Source organism: Dermacentor andersoni, chromosome 6, assembly GCF_023375885.2.
Source record: "Dermacentor andersoni chromosome 6, qqDerAnde1_hic_scaffold, whole genome shotgun sequence".
NCBI classification, from domain to species: domain Eukaryota; kingdom Metazoa; phylum Arthropoda; class Arachnida; order Ixodida; family Ixodidae; genus Dermacentor; species Dermacentor andersoni.
In genome coordinates, this window is record NC_092819.1 from 94,373,806 (window position 1) to 94,387,438 (window position 13,633).

The following is a 13,633-nucleotide window of genomic DNA, read 5'->3' on the forward strand; positions in this document are numbered from 1 at the left end:
GGATTCTGGCCTTCCGTAACAACATCACGCCGGACAGATGTCCTATTCTGTCGTCTCAGAATAGGACACACATTTGGCACACATAACTTTTTACTCACCGGAAACGAGCCTCCAACCTGTGGTAGATGCGGGGAGAGGCTGACCGTCCTCCACGTCCTTCTGGAGTGTCGGGCAGCCGAATCTGAAAGAAAGAAACATTTTCCCTTAGCATACCGCCAGCACATCCCCTTTCATCCAGTAATGTTACTCGGCCCAGAACCGCTGTTTGACTCCAGCGCAGTCCTGGGCTTCCTGAAAGATGTTGTCTTGCATGTTCTTAGCCCCACATGTTCGTAGCGGGTCCTCTCTTCAGAGGATACCGCTGTGATAGCTCTTTCGTGTAGCACGCGCCTCTAGGCCCTTGTGTTGCAAGGGCTCTGGCGAGGCAGCAGTGCTCCAAGTAATTTTACTATCTTATACATTTTCCATTTTGCATCATTCTCCTACGATGGATTTTAATGGTCATAGTTTTCTTCATTAATCATCGCCATAATTTTATAGCACGTAGATTTTACGCACTTTACAGCGAATATTTTTAGGCCACTTTACAGCCAAGTCACATCTTCCATAGTACATCAACATTAACACTTGTCATGGCGCTCTTTGGCCAAACCTGGCCCTTGCGCCACTAAACACAACACATCATCATCATCATCATCATTGATTTGCACAGGCAGTCTCCTGACGTTTACGCTGCTCGCAATAAAGCCGTTTCTGAGACTTACACGCGTCGCATAATTCTTGGGGCACTATATATCACTGCGCGCTCTCGCTGCAGCACTAGAAAAGGGCTGGATCGCCTTGATTTGCACAGGCAGTCTCCTGACGTTTACGCTGCTCGCAATAAAGCCTTTCCTGAAACTGACACGCGTCGCATAACACTCGGGGGGCTATATATGGGTGCGCGCTCTCGCTGCAGCACTAGAAAGAGGTTGGATCGCCTTTATTTGCACAGGCAGTCTCCTGACGATTACGCTGCTCGCAATAAAGACTTTTCTGAAACTGACACGCGTCGCATACCATTTGGGGCGCGATATATTGCTGCTCGCTCTCGATGCAGCACTAGAAAGAGTTGGATCGCCTTGATTAGCACAGGCAATCTCCTGAAGATTATGCTGCTCGCAATAAAGAGTTTTCTGAAACTGACACGCGTCGCATAACTCTTTGGGCACTATATATCGCTGCGCGCTCTCGCTGCAGCACTGGAAAAGGCTTGGATCACCTACATTTGCACAGGCAGTCTCCTGGCGATTACGCTGCTCGCAATAAAGCCTTTTCTGAAACTGACACGCGTCGCATAACACTTGGGGCATATATATCGCTGCGCGCTCTCGCTGCAGCACTAGAAAAGAGTTGGATCGCCTTGATTTGCACAGGCAGTCTCTTGACGATCACGCAGCTCGCAATAAAGACTTTTCTGAAACTGACACGCGTCGCATAATCTTCGGGCATTATATATCACTGCGCGCTCTCGCTGCAGCACTAGAAAAGGGTTGGATCGCCTTGATTTGCACAGGTAGTCTCCTAGCGATTAAGCTGCTCGCAATAAAGCCTTTTCTGAAACTGACACGCGTCGCATAACCTTGGGGCACTATATATCGCTGCGCGCTCTCGCTGCAGCACTAGAAAAGAGTTGGATCGCCTTGATTTGCACAGGCAGTCTCTTGACGATCACGCAGCTCGCAATAAAGACTTTTCTGAAACTGACACGCGTCGCATAATCTTCGGGCATTATATATCACTGCGCGCTCTCGCTGCAGCACTAGAAAAGGGTTGGATCGCCTTGATTTGCACAGGTAGTCTCCTAGCGATTAAGCTGCTCGCAATAAAGCCTTTTCTGAAACTGACACGCGTCGCATAACCTTGGGGCACTATATATCGCTGCGCGCTCTCGCTGCAGCAGTAGAAAAGTGTTAGATCGCTTGATTTGCACAGGCAGTCTCTTGACGATTACGCTGCTCGCAATAAAGACTTTTCTGAAACTGACACGCGTCGCATAACTCTTGGGGCACTATATATCGCTGCGCGCTCTCGCTGCAGCACTAGAAAAGGGTTGGATCGCCTTGATTTGCACAGGCAGTCTCCTGACGTTTACGCTGCTCGCAATAAAGCCTTTTCTGAAACTTACACGCGTCGCATAACTCCTGGGGCACTATATATCGCTGCGCGCGCTCGCTCCAGCAATAGAAAAGGGTGTGATCACCTTGATTTGCACTGGCAGTCTCCTGACGATTACGCTGCTAGCTATAAAGCCTTTTCTGAAACTTACACGCGTCGCATAACTCTTGGGGCACTATATATCACTGCGCGCTCTCGCTGCACCACTAGAAAAGGGTTGGATCGCCTTGATTTGCACAGGCACTCTCCTGACGTTTACGCTGCTCGCAATAAAGCCTTTTCTGAAGCTGACAGGTGTCACATAACTCTTGGGGCACTATATATCGCTACGCGCTCTCACTGCAGCATTATAAAAGACTTCGATCGCCTCGATTTGCACAGGCAGTTTCCTGAAGATTATGCTGCTTGCAATAAAAACTTTTCTGAAACTGACACGCGTCCCATAACACTCGGGGGGCTATATATGGCTGCGCGCTCTCGCTGCAGCACTAGAAAGAGGTTGGATCGCCTTTATTTGCACAGACAGTCTCCTGACGATTACGCTGCTCGCAATAAAGACTTTTCTGAAACTGACACACGTCGCATACCATTTGGGGCGCGATATATTGCTGCTCGCTCTCGCTGCAGCACTAGAAAGAGTTGGATCGACTTGATTTGCACAGGCAATCCCCTGAAGATTATGCTGCTCGCAATAAAGAGTTTTCTGAAACTGACACGCGTCGCATAACTCTTTGGGCACTATATATCGCTGCGCGCTCTCGCTGCAGCACTGGAAAAGGGTTGGATCGCCATGATTTGCACACGCAGTCTCCTGGCGATTACACTGCTAGCAATAAGGACTTTTCTGAAACTGACACGCTTCGCATAACATTTGGGGGGCGATATATCTCTGCACGCTCTAGCTGCAGCACTAGAAAATGGTTGGATTGCCTTGATTTGCACAGGCAGTCTCCTGACGATTATGCTGCTCGCAATAAAGACTTTTCTGAAACTGACACGCGTCGCGTAACTCTTGGGGCACTATATATCGCTGCGCGCTCTCGCTGAAGCACTAGAAAAGAGTTGGATCGCCTTGATTTGCACAGGCAGTCTCCTAGCGATTAAGCTGCTCGCAATAAAGCCTTTTCTGAAACTGACACGCGTTGCATAACTCTTGGGGCACTATATATCGCTGCGCACTCTCGCTGCAGCACTAGAAAGGTGTTGGATCGCCTTCATTTGCACAGGCAGTCTCTTGACGATCACGCAGCTCGCAATAAAGACTTTTCTGACACTGACACGCGTCGCATACCATTTGGGGCGCGATATATTGCTGCTCGCTCTCGCTGCAGCACTAGAAAGAGTTGGATCGCCTTGATTTGCACAGGCAATCTCCTGAAGATTATGCTGCTCGCAATAAAGAGTTTTCTGAAACTGACACGCGTCGCATAACTATTGGGGCACCATATATCACTGCGCGCTCTCGCTGCAGCACTAGAAAAGGGTTGGATCGCCTTGATTTGCACACGCAGTCTCCTGACGATTGCGCTGCTCGCAATAAAGCCTTTTCTGAAGCTGACACGCGTCGCATAACTCTTGGGGCAATATATATCGCTACGCGCTCTCGCTGCAGCATTATAAATAGGTTCGATCGCCTCGATTTGCACAGGCAGTCTCCTGACGATTACGCTGCTCGCAATAAAAACTTTTCTGAAACTGACACGCGTCGCATAACTCTTGGGGCACTATATATCGCTGCGCGCTCTCTCTGCAGCACTAGAAAAGTGTTGGATCGCCTTGATTTGCACAGGCAGTCTCCTGACGTTTACGCTGCTCGCAATAAAGCCGTTTCTGAGACTTGCACGCGTCGCATAATTCTTGGGGCACTATATATCACTGCCCGCTCTCGCTGCAGCACTAGAAAAGGGCTGGATCGCCTTGATTTGCACAGGCAGTCTCCTGACGTTTACGCTGCTCGCAATAAAGCCTTTCCTGAAGCTGACACGCGTCACATAACACTTGGGGCACTATTTATCGCTACGCGCTCTCGCTGCAGCATTGTAACAGGGTTCGATCGCCTCCATTTGCACAGGCAGTCTCCTGACGATTACGCAGCTCGCAATAAAAACTTTTCTGAAACTGACACGCGTCGCATAACACTCGGGGGGCTATATATGGGTGCGCGCTCTCGCTGCAGCACTAGAAAGAGGTTGGATCGCCTTTATTTGCACAGGCAGTCTCCTGACGATTAAGCTGCTCGCAATAGAAACTTTTCTGAAACTGACGCGTCGAATAACTCTTGGGGCACTATACATTGCTGCGCGCTCTCGCTGCAGCACTAGAAATGGGTTGGCTCGCCTTGATTTGCACACGCAGTCTCCTGACGATTGCGCTGCTCGCAATAAAGCCTTTTCTGAAGCTGACACGCGTCGCATAACTCTTGGGGCAATATATATCGCTACGCGCTCTCGCTGCAGCATTATAAATAGGTTCGATCGCCTTGATTTGCACAGGCAGTCTCCTGACGTTTACGCTGCTCGCAATAAAGCCGTTTCTGAGACTTACACGCGTCGCATAATTCTTGGGGCACTATATATCACTGCGCGCTCTCGCTGCAGCACTAGAAAAGGGCTGGATCGCCTTGATTTGCACAGGCAGTCTCCTGACGTTTACGCTGCTCGCAATAAAGCCTTTCCTGAAGCTGACACGCGTCACATAACACTTGGGGCACTATTTATCGCTACGCCCTCTCGCTGCAGCATTGTAACAGGGTTCGATCGCCTCCATTTGCACAGGCAGTCTCCTGACGATTACGCAGCTCGCAATAAAGACTTTTCTGAAACTGACACGCGTCGCATAACTCTTGGGGCACTATATATCGCTGCTCGCTCTCGCTACAACGTTGGAAAAGGGTTGGATCACCTCGATTTGCACAGGCAGTCTCCTGACGATTACGCTGCTCGCAATAGAAACTTTTCTGAAACTGACACGCGTCGCATAACTCTTGGGGCAGTATACATTGCTGCGCGCTCTCGCTGCAGCACGAGAAAAGTGTTGGATCGCCTTGATTTGCACAGGCAGTCTCCTGACGATTACGCTGCTCGCAATAAAGCCTTTTCTGAAACTGACACGCGTCGCATAACTCTTGGGGAACTATATATCACTGCGCGCTCTCGGTGCAGCACTGGAAAAGGGTTGGCTCGCCTTGATTTGCACACGCAGTCTCCTGACGATTGCGCTGCTCGCAATAAAGCCTTTTCTGAAGCTGACACGCGTCGCATAACTCTTGGGGCAATATATATCGCTACGCGCTCTCGCTGCGGCATTATAAATAGGTTCGATCGCCTCGATTTGCACAGGCAGTCTCCTGACGATTACGCTGCTCGCAATAAAAACTTTTCTGAAACTGACACGCGTCGCATAACTCTTGGGGCACTATATATCGCTGCGCGCTCTCTCTGCAGCACTAGAAAAGTGTTGGATCGCCTTGATTTGCACAGGCAGTCTCCTGACGTTTACGCTGCTCGCAATAAAGCCGTTTCTGAGACTTACACGCGTCGCATAATTCTTGGGGCACTATATATCACTGCGCGCTCTCGCTGCAGCACTAGAAAAGGGCTGGATCGCCTTGATTTGCACAGGCAGTCTCCTGACGTTTACGCTGCTCGCAATAAAGGCTTTCCTGAAGCTGACACGCGTCACATAACACTTGGGGCACTATTTATCGCTACGCGCTCTCGCTGCAGCATTGTAACAGGGTTCGATCGCCTCCATTTGCACAGGCAGTCTCCTGACGATTACGCTGCTCGCAATAAAGACTTTTCTGAAACTGACACGCGTCGCATACCATTTGGGGCGCGATATATTGCTGCTCGCTCTCGATGCAGCACTAGAAAGAGTTGGATCGCCTTGATTAGCACAGGCAATCTCCTGAAGATTATGCTGCTCGCAATAAAGAGTTTTCTGAAACTGACACGCGTCGCATAACTCTTTGGGCACTATATATCGCTGCGCGCTCTCGCTGCAGCACTGGAAAAGGGTTGGATCGCCTAGATTTGCACAGGCAGTCTCCTGGCGACTACGCTGCTCGCAATAAAGCCTTTTCTAAAACTGACACGCGTCGCATAACTCCTGGGGCACTATATATCGCTGCGCGCTCTCGCTGCAGTACAAGAAAAGGGTTGGATCGCCATGATTTGCACACGCAGTCTCCTGGCGATTACGCTGCTAGCAATAAAGGCTTTTCTGAAACTGACACGCTTCGCATAACATTTGGGGGGCGATATATCTCTGCACGCTCTAGCTGCAGCACTAGAAAATGGTTGGATTGCCTTGATTTGCACAGGCAGTCTCCTGACGATTACGCTGCTCGCAATAAAGACTTTTCTGAAACTGACACGCGTCGCATAACACTTGGGGCATATATATCGCTGCGCGCTCTCGCTGCAGCACTAGAAAAGAGTTGGATCGCCTTGATTTGCACAGGCAGTCTCCTAGCAATTAAGCTGCTCGCAATAAAGCCTTTTCTGAAACTGACACGCGTCGCATAACTCTTGGGGCACTATATATCGCTGCGCGCTCTCGCTGCAGCACTAGAAAAGTGTTGGATCGCCTTGATTTGCACAGGCAGTCTCTTGACGATCACGCAGCTCGCAATAAAGACTTTTCTGAAACTGACACGCATCGCATAACTCTTGCGGCACCATATATCGCTGCGCGCTCTCGCTGCAGCACTAGAAAAGGGTTGGATCGCCTTGATTTGCACACGCAGTCTCCTGACGATTACGCTGCTCGCAATAAAGCCTTTTCTGAAGCTGACACGCGTCGCATAACTCTTGGGGCACTATATATCGCTACGCGCTCTCTCTGCAGCATTATAAAAGGCTTCGATCGCCTCGATTTGCACAGGCAGTCTCTTGACGATTACGCTGCTCGCAATAAAAACTTTTCTGAGACTGACACGCGTCGCATAACTCGTGGGGCACTATATATCGATGCGCGCTCTCGCTGCAGCACTAGAAAAGGGTTGGATCGCGTTGATTTGCACAGGCAGTCTCCTGACGTTTACGCTGCTCGCAATAAAGCCTTTTCTAAAACTTACACGCGTCGCATACTTCTTGGGGCACTATATATCGCTGCTCGCTCTCGCTACAACGTTGGAAAAGGGTTGGATCACCTCGATTTGCACAGGCAGTCTCCTGACGATTACGCTGCTCGCAATAAAAACTTTTCTGAAACTGACACGCGTCGCATAACTCTTGGACACTATATATCGCTGCGCGCGCTCGCTGCAGCACTAGAAAAGGGTTGGATCGCCTTGATTTGCACAGGCAATCTCCCGACGATTATGCTGCTCGCAATAAAGAATTTTCTGAAACTGACACGCGTCGCATAATTCTTGGGGCACTATATATCGCTGCGCGCTCTCGCTGCAACACTAGAAAAGGGTTGGATCGCCTTGATTTGCACAGGCAACCTCCCGACGATTATGCTGCTCGCAATAAAGAATTTTCTGAAACTGACACGCGTCGCATAATTCTTGGGGCACTATATATCGCTGCGCGCTCTCGCTGCAACACTAGAAAAGGGTTGGATCGCCTTAATTTGCACAGGCAGTCTCCTGACGTTTACGCTGCTCGCAATAAAGCCTTTTCTGAAACTTACACGCGTCGCATAACTCCTGGGGCACTATATATCGCTGCGCGCTCTCGCTCCAGCAATAGAAAAGGGTGTGATCGCCTTGATTTGCAAAGGCAGTTTCCTGACGATTACGCTGCTCGCTATAAAGCCTTTTCTGAAGCTGACACGCGTCGCATAACTCTTGGACACTATATATCGCTGCGCGCGCTCGCTGCAGCACTAGAAAAGGGTTGGATCGCCTTGATTTGCACAGGCAATCTCCCGACGATTATGCTGCTCGCAATAAAGAATTTTCTGAAACTGACACGCGTCGCATAATTCTTGGGGCACTATATATCGCTGCGCGCTCTCGCTGCAACACTAGAAAAGGGTTGGATCGCCTTGATTTGCACAGGCAACCTCCCGACGATTATGCTGCTCGCAATAGAAACTTTTCTGAAACTGACGCGTCGAATAACTCTTGGGGCACTATACATTGCTGCGCGCTCTCGCTGCAGCACGAGAAAAGTGTTGGATCGCCTTGATTTGCACAGGCAGTCTCCTGACGATTACGCTGCTCGCAATAAAGCCTTTTCTGAAACTGACACGCGTCGCATAACTCTTGGGGAACTATATATCACTGCGCGCTCTCGCTGCAGCACTAGAAATGGGTTGGCTCGCCTTGATTTGCACACGCAGTCTCCTGACGATTGCGCTGCTCGCAATAAAGCCTTTTCTGAAGCTGACACGCGTCGCATAACTCTTGGGGCAATATATATCGCTACGCGCTCTCGCTGCAGCATTATAAATAGGTTCGATCGCCTTGATTTGCACAGGCAGTCTCCTGACGTTTACGCTGCTCGCAATAAAGCCGTTTCTGAGACATAAACGCGTCGCATAATTCTTGGGGCACTATATATCACTGCGCGCTCTCGCTGCAGCACTAGAAAAGGGCTGGATCGCCTTGATTTGCACAGGCAGTCTCCTGACGTTTACGCTGCTCGCAATAAAGCCTTTCCTGAAGCTGACACGCGTCACATAACACTTGGGGCACTATTTATCGCTACGCCCTCTCGCTGCAGCATTGTAACAGGGTTCGATCGCCTCCATTTGCACAGGCAGTCTCCTGACGATTACGCAGCTCGCAATAAAGACTTTTCTGAAACTGACACGCGTCGCATAACTCTTGGGGCACTATATATCGCTGCTCGCTCTCGCTACAACGTTGGAAAAGGGTTGGATCACCTCGATTTGCACAGGCAGTCTCCTGACGATTACGCTGCTCGCAATAGAAACTTTTCTGAAACTGACACGCGTCGCATAACTCTTGGGGCACTATACATTGCTGCGCGCTCTCGCTGCAGCACGAGAAAAGTGTTGGATCGCCTTGATTTGCACAGGCAGTCTCCTGACGATTACGCTGCTCGCAATAAAGCCTTTTCTGAAACTGACACGCGTCGCATAACTCTTGGGGAACTATATATCACTGCGCGCTCTCGGTGCAGCACTAGGAAAGGGTTGGCTCGCCTTGATTTGCACACGCAGTCTCCTGACGATTGCGCTGCTCGCAATAAAGCCTTTTCTGAAGCTGACACGCGTCGCATAACTCTTGGGGCAATATATATCGCTACGCGCTCTCGCTGCAGCATTATAAATAGGTTCGATCGCCTCGATTTGCACAGGCAGTCTCCTGACGATTACGCTGCTCGCAATAAAAACTTTTCTGAAACTGACACGCGTCGCATAACTCTTGGGGCACTATATATCGCTGCGCGCTCTCTCTGCAGCACTAGAAAAGTGTTGGATCGCCTTGATTTGCACAGGCAGTCTCCTGACGTTTACGCTGCTCGCAATAAAGCCGTTTCTGAGACTTACACGCGTCGCATAATTCTTGGGGCACTATATATCACTGCGCGCTCTCGCTGCAGCACTAGAAAAGGGCTGGATCGCTTTGATTTGCACAGGCAGTCTCCTGACGTTTACGCTGCTCGCAATAAAGGCTTTCCTGAAGCTGACACGCGTCACATAACACTTGGGGCACTATTTATCGCTACGCGCTCTCGCTGCAGCATTGTAACAGGGTTCGATCGCCTCCATTTGCACAGGCAGTCTCCTGACGATTACGCTGCTCGCAATAAAGACTTTTCTGAAACTGACACGCGTCGCATACCATTTGGGGCGCGATATATTGCTGCTCGCTCTCGATGCAGCACTAGAAAGAGTTGGATCGCCTTGATTAGCACAGGCAATCTCCTGAAGATTATGCTGCTCGCAATAAAGAGTTTTCTGAAACTGACACGCGTCGCATAACTCTTTGGGCACTATATATCGCTGCGCGCTCTCGCTGCAGCACTGGAAAAGGGTTGGATCGCCTAGATTTGCACAGGCAGTCTCCTGGCGACTACGCTGCTCGCAATAAAGCCTTTTCTAAAACTGACACGCGTCGCATAACTCCTGGGGCACTATATATCGCTGCGCGCTCTCGCTGCAGTACTAGAAAAGGGTTGGATCGCCATGATTTGCACACGCAGTCTCCTGGCGATTACGCTGCTAGCAATAAAGGCTTTTCTGAAACTGACACGCTTCGCATAACATTTGGGGGGCGATATATCTCTGCACGCTCTAGCTGCAGCACTAGAAAATGGTTGGATTGCCTTGATTTGCACAGGCAGTCTCCTGACGATTACGCTGCTCGCAATAAAGACTTTTCTGAAACTGACACGCGTCGCATAACACTTGGGGCATATATATCGCTGCGCGCTCTCGCTGCAGCACTAGAAAAGAGTTGGATCGCCTTGATTTGCACAGGCAGTCTCCTAGCGATTAAGCTGCTCGCAATAAAGCCTTTTCTGAAACTGACACGCGTCGCATAACTCTTGGGGCACTATATATCGCTGCGCGCTCTCGCTGCAGCACTAGAAAAGTGTTGGATCGCCTTGATTTGCACAGGCAGTCTCTTGACGATCACGCAGCTCGCAATAAAGACTTTTCTGAAACTGACACGCATCGCATAACTCTTGCGGCACCATATATCGCTGCGCGCTCTCGCTGCAGCACTAGAAAAGGGTTGGATCGCCTTGATTTGCACACGCAGTCTCCTGACGATTACGCTGCTCGCAATAAAGCCTTTTCTGAAGCTGACACGCGTCGCATAACTCTTGGGGCACTATATATCGCTACGCGCTCTCGCTGCAGCATTATAAAAGGCTTCGATCGCCTGGATTTGCACAGGCAGTCTCTTGACGATTACGCTGCTCGCAATAAAAACTTTTCTGAGACTGACACGCGTCGCATAACTCGTGGGGCACTATATATCGATGCGCGCTCTCGCTGCAGCACTAGAAAAGGGTTGGATCACCTCGATTTGCACAGGCAGTCTCCTGACGATTACGCTGCTCGCAATAAAAACTTTTCTGAAACTGACACGCGTCGCATAACTCTTAGACACTATATATCGCTGCGCGCGCTCGCTGCAGCACTAGAAAAGGGTTGGATCGCCTTGATTTGCACAGGCAATCTCCCGACGATTATGCTGCTCGCAATAAAGAATTTTCTGAAACTGACACGCGTCGCATAATTCTTGGGGCACTATATATCGCTGCGCGCTCTCGCTGCAACACTAGAAAAGGGTTGGATCGCCTTGATTTGCACAGGCAACCTCCCGACGATTATGCTGCTCGCAATAAAGAATTTTCTGAAACTGACACGCGTCGCATAATTCTTGGGGCACTATATATCGCTGCGCGCTCTCGCTGCAACACTAGAAAAGGGTTGGATCGCCTTAATTTGCACAGGCAGTCTCCTGACGTTTACGCTGCTCGCAATAAAGCCTTTTCTGAAACTTACACGCGTCGCATAACTCCTGGGGCACTATATATCGCTGCGCGCTCTCGCTCCAGCAATAGAAAAGGGTGTGATCGCCTTGATTTGCAAAGGCAGTTTCCTGACGATTACGCTGCTCGCTATAAAGCCTTTTCTGAAACTTACACGCGTCGCATAACTCTTGGGGCACTATGTATCACTGCGCGCTCTCGCTGCACCACTAGAAAAGGGTTGGATCGCCTAGATTTGCACAGGCAGTCTCCTGACGTTTAAGCTGCTCGCAATAAAGCCTTTTCGGAAGCTGACAGGCGTCACATAACTCTTGGGGCACTATATATCCCTACGCGCTCTCACTGCAGCATTATAAAAGGGTTTGATCGCCTCGATTTGCACAGGCAGTTTCCTGACGATTATGCTGCTCGCAATAAAAACTTTTCTGAAACTGACACCCGTCCCATAACACTCGGATGGCTATATATGGCTGCGCGCTCTCGCTGCAGCACTAGAAAGAGGTTGGATCGCCTTTATTTGCACAGGCAGTCTGCTGACGATTACGCTGCTCTTAGTAAAGACTTTTCTGAAATTGACACGCGTCGCATAACATTTGGGGCGCGATATATCGCTGCTCGCTCTCGCTAGAACGTTAGAAAAGGGTTGGATCACCTCGATTTGCACAGGCAGTCTCCCGACGATTACGCTGCTCGCAAAAAAAACTTTTCTGAAACTGACACGCGTCGCATAACTCTTGGGGCACTATATATCGCTGCGTGCTCTCGCAGCAGCACTAGAAAAGGGTTGGATCGCCTTGATTTGCACAGGCAGTCTCCTGACGATTACGCTGCTCGCTATAAAGCCTTTTCTGAAACTGACACGCGTCGCATAACTCTTGGGGCACTATATATCGCTGCACGCTCTCGCTGCAGCACTAGAAAAGTGTTGGATCGCATTGATTTGCACAGGCAGTCTCTTGACGATCACGCAGCTCGCAATAAAGACTTTTCTGAAACTGACACGCGTCGCATAACTCTTGGGGCACTATATATCGCTGCGCGCTCTCGCTGCAGCACTAGAAAAGAGTTGGATCGCCTTGATTTGCACACGCAGTCTCCTAGCGATTAAGCTGCTCGCAATAAAGCCTTTTGTGAAACTGACACGCGTCGCATAACTCTTGGGGCACTATCTATCGCTGCGCGCTCTCGCTGCAGTACTAGAAAAGTGTTGGATCGCCTTGATTTGCACAGGCAGTCTCTTGACGATCACGCAGCTCGCAATAAAGACTTTTCTGACACTGACACGCGTCCCATACCATTTGGGGCGCGATATATTGCTGCTCGCTCTCGCTGCAGCACTAGAAAGAGTTGGATCGCCTTGATTTGCACAGGCAATCTCCTGAAGATTATGCTGCTCGCAATAAAGAGTTTTCTGAAACTGACACGCGTCGCATAACTATTGGGGCACCATATATCACTGCGCGCTCTCGCTGCAGCACTAGAAAAGGGTTCGATCGCCTTGATTTGCACACGCAGTCTCCTGACGATTACGCTGCTCGCAATGAAGCCTTTTCTGAAGGTGACACGCGTCGTATAACTCTTGGGGCACTATATATCGCTGCGCGCTCTCGCTGCAGCACTAGAAAAGGGTTGGATCGCCTTGATTTGCACAGGCAGTCTCCTGACGTTTACGCTGCTCGCAATAAAGCCTTTTCTGAAACTTACACGCGTCGCATAACTCCTGGGGCACTATATATCGCTGCGCGCGCTCGCTCCAGCAATAGAAAAGGGTGTGATCACCTTGATTTGCACTGGCAGTCTCCTGACAATTACGCTGCTAGCTATGAAGCCTTTTCTGAAACTTACACGCGTCGCATAACTCTTGGGGCACTATATATCACTGCGCGCTCTCGCTGCACCACTAGAAAAGGGTTGGATCGCCTTGATTTGCACAGGCAGTCTCCTGACGATTACGCTGCTCGCAATAAAGCTTTTTCTGAAGCTGACACGCGTCGGATAACTCTTGGGGCACTATATATCGCTACGCGCTCTCGCTGCAGCATTAT